Raw genomic sequence first — 12,633 nt, forward strand, 5'->3', positions numbered from 1 at the left:
GAGAGACAAGGGCGGAGGGGAGGAGGATGTGGGAGAGAGGAAAGTAAGGAAGGGAGAGAATAAAGTGGGGGAGGGGGGAAGGAAGGGGAAAGAGGAGGAGGAAGAAAGGCAGAGCGTAGGAAGAAGAGGAAGAAGAGGGGGTGATAAAAGGTGGGGGAAGCAAGAAGAGAACGAGGGAGAGAGGATACGATGAGGAAAAGGAAAAGGCGAGAATAAATAAAGGGAGACAGGAGGCGGGGGAAGGAAAGAGGGGTGAGAAGAGAATAGAAGAGAAAAAGAGAATAGAGTACGAAAAGATCATATAGAGGAGGGGGGAGTTAGGATAAGGAAAGAGAAACAAGAGAAAGAGAGAAAGATCAAAGGTAAAAGGGCTGAAGAGAAGAGAGGAGAGGGGAGGGGAGGGGAGGGAAAGGAGGGAAGGGGAGGGGAGGGGGAAGAGAGGGTAAATGCGGGAAGGGAACCTGACTACTGCTGGTGCTCAGTGTCTTGCCCTTAGGCGATGCTGGACCTAGAACGTGCTACTCCCCCCCCATTCCCCCTCCCCTTCCCCTGCTCCGCCCCTGCCGCGTCCCCCTGCCCTACTGGCCTCTTCGTTGCGTCCTCCTAAGACTTCTTTTTTTTTCTTCTTTCCATTTTTTATTGCATATTCTCTCTTCTTCCTCCTTTCGTTAATCTGGGGTGTCCTACATCCTTCTTTTTACTCGTCCAAGATGGCCTTCCTGCCACTTATCATCTTTATATCGTTTTTTAAAAATTTCCTTTGATCTCTTCCTCTTCCTCCTCCTTCGCTCTCCACTTCTCTCACCGTCCCTCCTTCCCTCTCCTATTGCCTCCTTCCTCTCTTCCTCTCTTCGTTCGTCTCTCCCTCCCTCATTCTCTCCCCCTCTCCGTCCCTCCCTCTCCTCCTACTCCTCCTCTTCCCCTTATTATTCGTTCTCTCCTTCCTCCTCCTCCATTACCGCTCCCAGCGCTCTCCCACTTCTCCCTCGTTCGCAAATTATCGTTCGGTGTGAGCTATTCCCTCTCCCTCCCCCTCCCCCCCTTCTCCTCCCCCTTTCGGCGCGCTCTCACCCTTCTACATGACGATGGTGTCCCTTACTACATAATTTACCAGGTTTATTGATGAGCTGTAGGGGCTTCCCCCCCTCCCCTCCCTTCCCCCCCTTTTCAGTCAAGGACTTTCATCATTTTGTTAACCATTTCCTACTCTTTTTTTTACAGGATGTACAGAAACGCCTAAGCATATGTGAATGTGTTCGTGTGCTTATGTTGTGTATGTCTGAATGCGTGTGCATGCGTGCGTGTGTGCATGTGCATGAAAGTGTGAATACTCAAGTACCTTCGTGTACATGTATATAAGTGCGTTCAGCTATGTACACACATGGCGATCCCCTTTCCCCTCCCCCTTCCCCGCCCACCATCCCCCCGCCCTCGCCACGCCCACCCGCCCATCCGCCCATCCTAACCCGTGCAATTACCACCTACGCTTCCAGGTAAGACTCTTCCTTCGTGTACCTCCTGCGTCAGGTGTCTCGCGTCCTTTTCCTCAACCCTTTCGTAGAAGGATGCGTTCAGTGCGGTTGTTTTAGAGCGAATACAGATGTTCTTTTGTTTTGTTCTTTTTTTGTTTTGTTGTTATTAACCAGTGATGCTATAATGGGATTATAGTTATGATCCTCTAAAGGTATTGTTAGCCCTGAATTGGTAATTGTTAGCCATTAATTAGTAATCTGTGTTGTTATGCTCGGGACATAATACTGATTAATAGTTCTCATTAACCTTTCGCCATGAAGTCTGTTAATAATGTCAATACCACCGCCCTAGACTACGGTTAAGCATTACTTATTAATGCTAAAACACCAGAGCCAGAATTCCCGCGTCGACGCCCACTTACCGCTGCGCCCACGACCTAACCACCCACGACAACTTCCCCTCCCCCACCGCCGGCGCCACCCATACCCACGTGCCCTCCAGACGTCACCCTCCGTGCCCTCCAGACGTCACCCTCCGTGCCCTCTCCTAACCCCTAACCCCCCCCCCCCCCCGCCATAACCCTCCATATTCTACCCAACTCCTCTCCCCCCCCCCTCCTTTATCCCCGCATACCCTACCCCATGCCCACCACCCCTACCCAACCCTCCCTATACCCACCACCTACACCCCCTCTTTTCACCCCCTACTACCCATCCCACCCACCCCCTCTACACCCCTCTCCCCCTCGCGCACATGGCACAAGGGCCAGCAGGTGCCACGGACCGAGCGAGAACGGGCGGCCACCCGCGGGAGCTCGTGTTACTCCCAGGGCGGCGACAGAGGGCGGGAGGTGGACGCGGAGTGGGCGGCGGGGGGGGGGATAAGGGGGGGGGGGCGGGCGTGTGTAAGCGGAGGGTGGGTCGAGGTTGGATTTCGTGTGTGTGTGGGCGGAATGGGCGCTGCTGGGGTGGGTGGGGCGGTGGGTGGGGGTAGAGCGTAGGTGAATAGGGCGGGACGGAATTTAAAAAAAAGAAAGAAAAATAAAATATAAGAATAGCATTAATGGTAATAATTACAATAACAACAGTGATGATGATAATAATAATAATAGTAACAGTAATAACATACACCAAACTTTCAAAAATAGGATGATAACTGTGAAAAAAAGTAGATAAAAAAGCGACGCAAGAGGAGGGAAATAGAGTGAGAGACTGAACGAGATGAGAACTTTCGCCGGAACGAAATACTGATATATACGCGCTGGCGGGTTGTGTAACAGAGACGGAGAGAGGGGGAGGAAGGAAGAAGGAGGGGAGGGGGAGGAGGAAGGGAAGGGAGGGGAGAAGGAGGTAAGGGAAGGGAGAAGGAGGGAAGGGAAGGAGGGAGGGGGAGAGGGGGAAGGAGGGAAAAAGGGGAGAAAGGAAGGAAGAAGGAAGAGAGGAAGAGGGAAGGGGGAGGAGGGAACGAAGGAGAAGGGAAGAAGGGAGAAAGGGAGGAAGGAGGAAGGGGGGGAGTGAAGGAGGGAGAGGAGAATCAGTAAGAGGGGTTATGGGAGAAGGAAGGGGAAGGGGTGGGAGAGTCACACCGATATCAAATACAAGTTTTATGTGTTTATATAACAACCTTACAGAGAGCCAAAAGAAGAAGAAAAATAAAACGAAGGCAAGAACAAAAAACACAGGGAAAAGAAGAAGATAAAGGTAGAGGAGAATAAAGAAAGGAGATAAAGAAAACAAAAAACGTTTTAAGTGGAAGACAAAAGAAGGCGAGTGGAAGATGAGAGGTTGAGGTAAGAAAGAGTAAGGAGGGTAAGGGGGAGGAGGGAGGGGTGCCAATGGGTGCCACATGATTGACACTTGGCACCCATCTCACGCCCCTGAACACTACACATAACTCTAAGTATCTACACAAAAAAAAAAAAAAAACGTGAACTCATACATACGCACACACGCACATAAATGCCAACTGCAGGGTCGTTAAACATACTACTGCGCACAGAGACGTACATGCAATGTATCCGACGCACTGTACACACACACACACACACACACACACACACACACACACACACACACAGGCGTACATATATATACACATATACTCTCCGGCGAATGAAAGATATTACTTTGTACATTAATATTCATAATTTGCCCTGTCAATAGAGAGAGAGAGAGAGAGAGAGAGAGAGAGAGAGAGAGAGAGAGAGAGAGAGAGAGAGAGAGAGAGAGAGAGGGGAGAGAGAGAGGAGAGAGAGAGGGGGGGAGTGAGTGATTGAGAGAGAGAGAGAGAGAGAGAGAGAGAGAGAGAGAGAGAGAGAGAGAGAGAGAGAGAGAGAGAGAGAGAGAGGAGAGAGAGAGAGAGAGAGGGGGAGAGAGAGGAGAGAGAGAGAGGGGGGGAGTGAGTGATTGAGAGAGAGAGAGAGAGAGAGAGAGAGAGAGAGAGAGAGAGAGAGAGAGAGAGAGAGAGAGAGAGAGAGAGAGAGAGAGAGAGAGAGAGAGAGAGAGAGGAGAGAGAGAGAGAGAGAGAGAGAGAGAGAGAGAGAGAGAGAGAGAGAGAGAGAGAGAGAGAGGAGAGAGAGAGAGAGAGAGGGAGAGGAGAGAGAGAGAGAAGAGGAGAGGAGAGGAGAAGAGAGGAGAGGAGAAAAGAGAAGAGGAGAGAGGAGAGAGGGAGAGGGAGAGAGAGAAGACAACCGGGTGAAGGTGTCTCAATCGCCCTCTCCTGCACCTGGCTGAGACACACAGGTGGGCGTGCCTGGCAAGGGGCGGGCATACTTTGACGGTTGGCGCCCATGAGGTATCTCTGACGTCCGCACGCCCGCACGCCCGCGGCCAGTCATCCCCAAGGTACGGGCGGAGGGAGGGAGAGGGAGGGAGATGGAGGGAGGGGAGAGAGAGGGAAGGAGGTAGTGAGGGAGGAGAGGGAGAGAGGGAAGGAGGTAGTGAGGGAGGGGAGAGAGAGGGAAGGGAGAGGGAGGGAGGGGAGAGATAGGGAAGGAGGTAGTGAGGGAGGGACGGGGAGAGAGAAAGGGAGAGCAAGGGAGAGGCGATCACACGTGCTGCTACTGCACTACGCGTATGTGAGGGAGCCCCTGCCTCTTTTCCTCTCTCTCTCTCTCTCTCTCCTCTCTCTCTCTCTCTCTCTCTCTCTCTCTCTCTCTCTCTCTCTCTCTCTCTCTCTCTCTCTCTCTCTCTCTCTTTCTCTCTCTCTCTCTTTCTCTCTCTCTCTCATTCTTTCTTATTATCTCCACTCCCTTATACCTGATCATCCACGCTCTCTCAATTCCCCCACTTTCTCCCCCTCCCCCCCCATTCCTTCGGACGCAATTATACTCAATATTTCATTCCTGTGCCATACTTTCACCCCCTCCCCCCCCTCCCCCCCTTCTCCCTCTGGCACCTATCTTCGTTGCGTCATTTTTCCTTCGTCTCCCTTTTTTTTCATCACTTTCTCTTTGTCTTCTTCTTCCGTTTGTCTTGGCAAGTTGTTTTCGTGTATCTTTTTTTGTTTTTTTCGTTTTGTTTTTGCTTGGGAATTTACTGCTGCCTCGCTTATTCATCCTCTTTTGTTTTATCTTATATGCTTTTGTCTTCTCCCTTGATTTGATTTCTTCTCTTCTCTCTCTCCCCATACTCCTCTCTCTCTCTCTCTCTCTCTCTCTCTCTCTCTCTCTCTCTCTCTCTCTCTCTCTCTCTCTCTCTCTCTCTCTCTCTTTCTCTCTCTCTCTCTCTCATCTTTCTCTTTCTCTCTCTCTCATCTTTCTCTTTCTCTCTCTCTCATCTTTCTCTTCCTCTCTCTCTCACCTTTCTCTTTCTCTCTCATATTTCTCTTTCTCTCTCTCTCATCTTTCTCTTTCTCTCTCTCTCATCTTTCTCTTCCTCTCTCTCTCACCTTTCTCTTTCTCTCTCATATTTCTCTTTCTCTCTCTCTCATCTTTCTCTTTCTCTCTCTCTCTCATCTTTCTCTTTCTCTCTCTCTCATCTTTCTCTTTCTCTCTCTCTCATCTCTCTCTTTCTCTCTCTGATGTCAACAACCTCGTTTTCGACCACGCCCACAGGCCACGCCCCCCTTCCTCCGTTTTTAAAGCCTGTAGCCTTACCTTATAGACTACGTCCCTTTAAACCCCAGCTAGTCTCGGTAAGCCACGCCCATTCATTGGATGAGGAAGCCACGCCCACCTATGGCTTTTTTTTCTGACCTCCCCCCCACTCATACCCAAACCAGCTGCTACATACCGCTTTTGCCCCCCCCCTCCCCCCTATCCCATGCCCCCATGCCCACCCTCCCCCTATCTCTATTCCAACCGCCCCCCCGCTGGCAACACCGGCTGCCCTCTCTTCCCTCTGTCACCCCCTACCCCTACTCCCTCCTCCTTACCCTCCCAACTTCCCCTCCCTTGCCCTCCCCCATCCCCCCCAACCCTCCCTCCACTTGCCGATAACGATCAAACTTATCACCGCCCACCTCATTCTCCTCTAACGCCTTCTCCCTCCTCCCCTTCCCCTCCCCTTCCCCTTCCCCTTCCCCTCCCCTTCCCCTTCCCCTTCCCCTCCTCCTCCTTCATCTTCCTCCTCCCTCTCCCCCATTCCCCTCTTATCCTCATTCGTCAAGACATCCACCTTGCCGTTTTCGTATTGTTGTGAATAAACACATGAAGATTAATCAATATACCCCCTCCCCAGTCCTTACCCCCATACCCCAACCCCTACCATCCCCATCTATGCCCCCTCATGAATAACCAACCAGGACTATGGACTATCCTGCGACTATCCTGAACTATCCTATGACTATTCCCAACTAGCCTGCGACTATTCTCGACTGTCTTCCGACTATTCCTGACTACCCTACGACTATCCTTCCACTATCCTCCAGTATAAAGGGACCTGCACCATCTGAACACGATTCCGTCCTCTCGTGCCAGCTGGCTGAAGGACCCAAGACAGTAACAACTAAAACGTTTTCTCTTTAAAGAAAAAAAAAAAACGTACCTTCCCTCTAAAATAAATCCCTAAAAGATAAAACAACGAATACCATCTGCAAGAGACCACCTGCATGAGAGAGAGAGAGAGAGGAGGAGAAGGAGAGAAGAGGGGAAATCATCTCTCTCTTCATATCTTCTGTCTTCTCTTCTCTCTCTCTCTATGTCTCCCTCCCTTCTCTCATCTCTACCTCCTTATCTCTCTCTTCCCTCCTTTCTCTATCTCCCTTCTCTGTCTCCCTCTATATCTCTCTTCTTTTAATATATCTATATCTCTCTCTCTTCTATCTCTCTCTATATCTATTTATAATTATATAGAGATATCTGCTCTCAGCTGTCTACTATACTACTCTGTATATCTCCCTCCCTCATCGCTCGAGATTAAAATATATTCATAGTATTCTTGTGTGTCACCCCCCACTCACTCCGTACACGTATATATCACCCCTCACCGTTGTGTGTGTATATCCTATATCCAGATATCTCTCTTACACACCTCATCTTGTGTTCCAGAGATAGATCTCACTATAGCATAGTACCCCCCCTATGAACCACCCCTACCCCCCCACCCCCAACACCAACCCCCCCCCTCCCCTGTCCCTCTCTACATCACCCCCATCCCAAACACACCAACATTTGTTACCTCATAACCACTGCCACTCCCCCCCTCATTCAACATCGCCCCCTAAATCACTCTCGTTGAGTGGTGTGTTATGTCCTACACAGAGAGATATATTCTCCACTCCCACCCTTGCTATACATCATCTTGTGTGAACTTTATAGTCGTCTCTCCTTCTCCTGTGTGAAATCTATCTCTACAGTATAGATACCTCCCCTTCAACACTACGATAAATGTGTGTGTGTTACAGTCAATGTGAATAGACTTTGATGTTACCCCAACCCCCACTATTATTTATATTTTACACTACTGTGTGTGTGTGTGTTTATCTATACCCCTTCTAAGATAGATAGAGAGTCTTCTATCTCGACTATTTGTGTCTATTTCATTAGTCTGATGAGACGCCTTCTTTTCTTTTCTCGATTGCGTAGTCTCTTGTAACGCACCGCAGCTTGTAGATATCTTGTAATATTTCTTACTAATGTCCACGGCTCTCGTCTCGTCGCGCGACTCTCTCGTTCCTCTAGCTGCGTTTGTTTCCGTGAGTAGATAGACATTTATGTGATGTGTGTTGTGTCTTCTGTGCATTTAGCGAGTTTGATCGAGCACTCGCATCTCTTGTGATGGTGTGTTCACTCACTTGCAGATATCTTTCTCTTTATTGTCTTAAATTTCTGTCTTATAAATAATGTTTTATGTGTGCTATACTTCTGTGTCGTTATTTATTATTTCTTATTGAGTCGCTCGCGGCACTTCTGTATGTGTCCAGTAACTACCTTTGACTCCTAATTCTGTGTTCCTCCCCCCCTCGCTCACAGATAGAGATAGAATATAATTCAACTATGTAATATGAAGACATCTCTCTAGACTATTAATTGTGTATCTAAAAATTTTTTGTCATTGTCTCCACGAACTGACATTGAAAAACTCCCATCTCATCACTGACTATTTATCAATCCTCACACACTCCACCTCCCTCACCCCCCCCCTCATACCCTACCCCTCCCACTCTCACCCTTGTTAACTATGATAGCTACCTCTCACCAAAACAGATATACAGTCCCACATCATCCATTAATCTATATCCTATCACATATTGTCCCTACTCCTCGCAGATCTCGTAAGAGTATATAAAAGACCCTTGTGAAGCAAAGAGATGCTATGGAAAAGAACTACCACACTACACCTCTCTCAACATACCATATATATCCCACGAGATCTCTGTATCGCTTTATAATGCGGAACAACACATGATAGTGTATTTACATTATTATGTAGTTTGTATCCAGAACGAGAGAAAAGCTCTTTATAGAGATATTTAAAGTACGCTCTATTATATTACTGAGATCTAGAGTTTAACATCCAGTTTATCCTACTCGTCTTCTAATGTGGTGTGTGTGACACTCCTCTAAGAGAGATAGTAGAGAGATGATCAATATTTAACCATCGTCTAGAACACTGTGTGTTGCTTATATATATCGATGATAGAGATCTCTAAAAAAACCACCTCTTGTGTTATTCACAACACCAATGTAAAACACGCACGTGTGTGTGTGTCCCCATCTATATCAATCTCCACTCACACAACTCTCACTCCAGATCAAAACATGTATCTACAATGAACTAATACAGATGTGATAGTTCATATCCCACTATCTATCGTACTGTTCTCTATTGTGTGATAGATGAGATGAATTCCATATCCACACCTCACAACTAGATATGAGATAGAGATAGAGATACACATTCGTCTCTCTATCTATAGCTGACGCGAGTCGTCTTTCCATAGTCAATTACTCCGTTTCTATTCTTAGACATCTTAACTCTCTGACGCTTACAATCTCCCATACTAGTATAGAGAGTGATAGAGATATTATAGCTAGACTCATAAATGTTTCTCTCACACGCTCACTCTCACGTTGCATAATAAACCTACTCTTACCATAGTTTGACTCTCACTCTCGCAGCTTCAATTGTGATTTGTCAGTCGACGTGTGAATCTTATAGAACCAAACATCGCCCACACACAACTCCTCTGTCACTAGTGTGATAATATACACATATATCCCTAACATGTGTAATACACGCACTCTCTCTCATATAACTACCAAGTTGTATCACAACATGTTTGAATCCCACGACCACACCACACTATCCCAGACCGTGTGTGTGTAGCACATATATATATCGCACATCGCTCGCTATAATCTCTCTGTACCCTTTTTTTTGAGCCAAACAGCCCGCATCTCCCGACCCCCTTTTAAGGCGACCCCAATCAACGTCCGCCAACCCACCTCCTTTCCCGGGTGAATGGGCGTGGAAGTGGGTGGAGTGATGAACGAGGAGGAGAGATAATGAGGAAGAGGAAGGAGAAGAGCAAGCAGGGGAAGGAGAGGGACTGAGAAGAGGGAAGGAGGGAAAGGAAAAGGAGAGAAGCAGTGAGATAAATGATGAGAGAAGATAATAAAGGATCAAAAGAAAGAGGTGATAAGAAAAAGAGGGAAGAGAAGAGCGAATGGTGGAAGAAAAAGAGAAGAGGTGGAAGGATGCCAAGAAGGAAATAAAGATAAGAAATGAAGATAATGTAAACCAAACAAAAAAAACACATAAAAGATCAATAAATATATATATTTAAAAACAAAACAAAAGTTACATGACCGCAATATAAAAATGTGATGAAATCCCTCGCTCTCGACAGGTGGCCACGTGGTGTAAGCAAGGTGGCAAACACGAGGGGGGGGGGGGGGGCAATGGCAGGGGCTTCGATTTTCTCACCTGTCCCCTGCCACAATTCCCTGCCACAATTCCCTACCACAGTCCCCTGCCACACAACCCACGTAAATATTAAATGCTGCAACCTTCAATCATGCTGGTATTTAATGCTTGTTTATTCAAAGAGGGGGAAGGTAATATTAACGTATCACTTTTTTTTCCTTTGTTCCGTTTTTTCAAACGCTCTCTCCTTCTGTTTTATAGATTTCTCTCTCTTTCTGAATCTCCTTCCTTGCATTTATCTCTTCCCCTTTGTATTTTTCTCTTTCCCTTACCCCCCACTCTAACTTTCTATTCTTTATATTTTCCTCCTTCCCTATTCTCTTTTTCTATCTTTCTTGATCTTTTGCTCTGTCTTTATCTTCATCGATCTCTTCCCACGTTCGATCTTTCTTGCTTTCTCTTCTTCTTTATCTCTTCTTCTTTATCTCTCTCTCTCTCTCTCTCTCTCTCTCTCTCTCTCTCTCTCTCTCTCTCTCTCTCTCTCTCTCTCTCTCTCTCTCTCTCTCTTTCTTTCTTCATACCCAACGTGCATTTTTTTCCCTTGCTAAGATAACGTACATTAGCATATGTTTCAACGAGAAAGGAGGATGAGAGGAAAATGTTCCGCTCTCGGGTGTAATGTACAATTGTAAACGTGTATGTACATTTACGTAACGATTGATCGACACGCACCAATACAGACGGACCCTGATGTACACACAGCGCCTCGCGGAAGGCTTACATGTACGTACAGCTGTAGTGAGACGGAGATACGAACGCAGGGAGAAAGTGACATACTCACACGGTAGCAATTTGACCAGGATGAGGAAGGGGGGAGGGGAGGGGGAAGGTGAGGGGGAAGGGGAAGGGGAAAGGAAAATGGAAAGGGAAGGGGAAAGGATAAGATAAAGGGAAAGGGAAGGGGAAGGGGATTTAGGAGTGGAAGAAGAAGGGGAATGGAGAAATGGAAAAGGGGAGGGGAAGGTGAAATGGAAGGAGCAAGGAAACGGGAATCGTAAAAAAAAAGAGAAAGAGAGGGGAAGGGATAAAAATCGGGGAACGAGAACGAAGAGAAGCGAAAGGGTAAGGGGGGAGATACGCACCACATCCGTCTATTTCCCCACCTACCCATTACCCCTCCCTCCCTCCCTCCCTCCCTCCCTCCCCTCCCTCTCAGCCGGAGGTCTAACCCTGGTTTTGCTCTCGTCTCCTGATATATTATACGGCATTTCCGAGTTACGTTATGGTTCTACGCATAGACACACCCACACACGGACTAAAAAAAAAGGAACAAACACACGTGGTAGAGAGTGAGAGAGTGAGAGAGAGAGAGAGAGAGAGAGAGAGAGAGAGAGAGAGAGAGAGAGAGAGAGAGAGAGAGAGAGAGAGAGAGAGAGAGAGAGAGAGAGAGAGAGAGAGAGAGAGAGAGAGAGAGAGAGAGAGAGAGAGAGAGAGAGAGAGAGAGAGAGAGAAAGAGAGAAAACAAAAAGTTAGAGAAAGAGTAAAGAGAGTAAAAAAAAGGTTTGAGAAAGAGTAAAGAGAGTAAAAAAAAAAAAAAAAAGGTTAGAGAAAGAGAAAAAAGAATAATAAAGAAAGAGAGCGAAACAGACAAACCGACAGACAGACGGAGACAGAGAGCCCCTGCCGCCATACCAACACAGCGTGATGACACTGTACGTGCCAGCAAGGTCAGACGAAGTCAGCCAAAAAGGTTGCACGTCAGCGAAGTCAGCAACCGCCAGTCAACACATGAAAGCAACGCTCGCGATTCTCAGGAACGCTCTTGACTTTTATTCCATTTTCCACGTCCAATACCCAATTCCTTATCTATCTACATTCCCTCATTCCCACACATTATCATCCCCCCCCCCCCCCATCCACCAATACACATTAACCAAACCTCATCCTACCAATACCCATTCAATAAAAAAAACAACAACACACAAGCATATCCCCTAAAAAAGCAAAAGATAAACAGAAAAACAAAAGATAAACAGAAAAACTAAAGACGAACAAAAACAAAAGACAAACGGACAGAGCCCCAGCGAGACACCATGCGCCGGGTGGATGGATGCTGCTGATGGCGACCCGGCGAGCGAGCGAGCCACGTGGTGTTTGCGGGCGGCCCCACAGGCACCTTCAGGGGGGTAGGGAGGGAGGGAGAAAGGGGGGAGGGAGGGAGGGAAGGAGAGAGAGAGGGAGGGAGGGAGAGAGACAGAAAGAGGGAGGGAGGGAAAGAGGGAGGGAGGGAGGGAAAGAGGGAGAGGGAGGGGGAGGGGAGGGGAGGGAAGGGAGAGAGGGAGAGAGGGGGGGGGAGAGAGAGAGGGAGAGAGAGAGAGAGAGAGAGAGAGAGAGAGAGAGAGAGAGAGAGAGAGAGAGAGAGAGAGAGAGAGAGAGAGAGAGGGGGGGGGTAGCCCCGTTGTCTGGTCCCCGCCACATCCTGTGCTGAGTCTTTGGTATTGCGACGCCCCTCTCTCTTTTTATCTCTTACGCCCTTAATTCGTCATGTTCTTTTTCTCTTTTTTTCCTCATCTCGGTGTCCCTTTACATATTTCTCTCGTTCTATCTTTCTTTTCTCTATTCCGTGCCCTCTTCCACTTCCTCGCCACCCCCCTATCTCTCTCTCTCACTCTCTCTCTCTCTCTCTCTCTCTCTCTCTCTCTCTCTCTCTCTCTCTCTCTCTCTCTCTCTCTCTCTCCCTCTCTCTCTCTCTCTCTCTCTCTCTCTCTCTCTCTCTCTCTCTCTCTCTCTCTCTCTCGTTATCCCTCCCTCTCTCGCTTCTTCCTTTCTTCCCTCCCTTCCTCGCTTCGCT

General features: G+C 47.8%; 1 protein-coding gene across 1 annotated transcript in view; it reads right to left on the reverse strand.

Annotated features, from left to right (window-relative positions):
- LOC125031913 (Krueppel-like factor 13) overlaps window positions 1-12,633 on the reverse strand; it is a 73,993-nt gene that overhangs the window by 28,554 nt on the left and 32,806 nt on the right. The window lies entirely within an intron of this gene.

This window comes from Penaeus chinensis, chromosome 13, assembly GCF_019202785.1.
Source record: "Penaeus chinensis breed Huanghai No. 1 chromosome 13, ASM1920278v2, whole genome shotgun sequence".
Classification (NCBI taxonomy): Eukaryota; Metazoa; Arthropoda; class Malacostraca; order Decapoda; family Penaeidae; genus Penaeus; species Penaeus chinensis.